Below are 1,392 nucleotides of genomic sequence, written 5' to 3'. Positions count from 1 at the left end.
TAAAATTAAAATTCTTGTTAATTTTTAAAGGCTACAATAACACATATATTATTTGAAATCTTCTTCATTTTTTCATCAGTGATTTATTACTATGTAGCCTGTTACTAAAACACAAAACTCATATCTATAAAGAAAATGCTAGGGATGTCCCGATCAGGTTTTTTTGGGCCCGATCCGATTCCGAGTCATTTGATTTTGTGTATCTGCCGATACAGAGTCCCGATCCCGACTTTTATAAGACATTTAAAACATGAATAAATTGAAGAAACAGATTAGTGTTGTCCCTTATTTATATTCCATTAACCTTCTTTTATCATTAAAAACTTAAATAAAACACTTCTGTGAAGTAGCTTTAATAAACAAGTAAAAATACAGCAAATATAAACTAGGAAAAAATACAATTTTCTTGTTATATAAGTGATAATTAGTCATGTGATAAAGTTTAGTGACTTTAGCTTTAACATCTTTAGAGATATTGAACATTTTTGACCAAATGTGATTCCTGTCCTCATTTAGAATTCTTAAAAATAAATTGTGATTTTGTTTTAGCATAAAATTTGATGAGTGTTCATGAATAGCTGATATCATTATTAGTTTTAACTTATTAGTTTTATTTATTTGGTTATTTTTAAGATTATGTGCTTATTTCTTAAGTTCTTAAGACATCACATTTTCGGTTTTATTACCACAGTAGTTAATTTTCTTAACTGTTATTTCTCTGTCAGATAAATCAAACAGGCATATCAAAGGACAGCTCGGGTCCTAAGGAGTTAAATCACGGCGCTAGCATGTAGCAGTTAGCAGCTGCTGTGTAGCCATCTGTCTGCAGCATGAAGAGCTTCACATTAAAAAGAAACACAAACTCTGTCTCTTTCTGTTAAAATACATTTATAGGTTGTTGGTTGAGTTATGACAAACCAATAGAGACACTTGCTGTCAGTTTAAAGCGTTTTTAAAAGAGTTATTGGTCCCGGAAGTTAGCTTTCTAGCTAGCTTTGTTTACATTAGCCTTATGCTTGAGCTGCTGCTATTTTCTGGTAATGACATTTTGTGATCTTTTCATGACATGCAGACTTGTAGTGGAGTATTTATCCGTAATGATAAGATGAAATAAAAAGCTCTGATCATAATGAGAATAAATGAAATATCCGATCCTGATCGGACAAAGGAGTCCGATTCCGATCGAGTCCCCAACCACGTGATCGGCCCCGATTTCCGATCACATGATCGGATCGGGACATCCCAATTGATTACCGACCATTTCATCTGGATCTTCTGGTTCTGATGCCGTTTGGTGTCGCCCCTCCCGTCCCGACCCTCTCCCGCCCCGACTCTCGCCCATTCCGACCCTCTCCTGGCCCGACCCGACCCTCACCCACCCCTACCCTCACC

The sequence above is a fragment of the Oryzias melastigma genome, linkage group LG13 (assembly GCF_002922805.2).
Source record: "Oryzias melastigma strain HK-1 linkage group LG13, ASM292280v2, whole genome shotgun sequence".
Classification (NCBI taxonomy): Eukaryota; Metazoa; Chordata; class Actinopteri; order Beloniformes; family Adrianichthyidae; genus Oryzias; species Oryzias melastigma.
The sequence above is the reverse complement of the archived record's forward strand: the minus strand, read 5'-3'. Positions refer to the sequence as shown.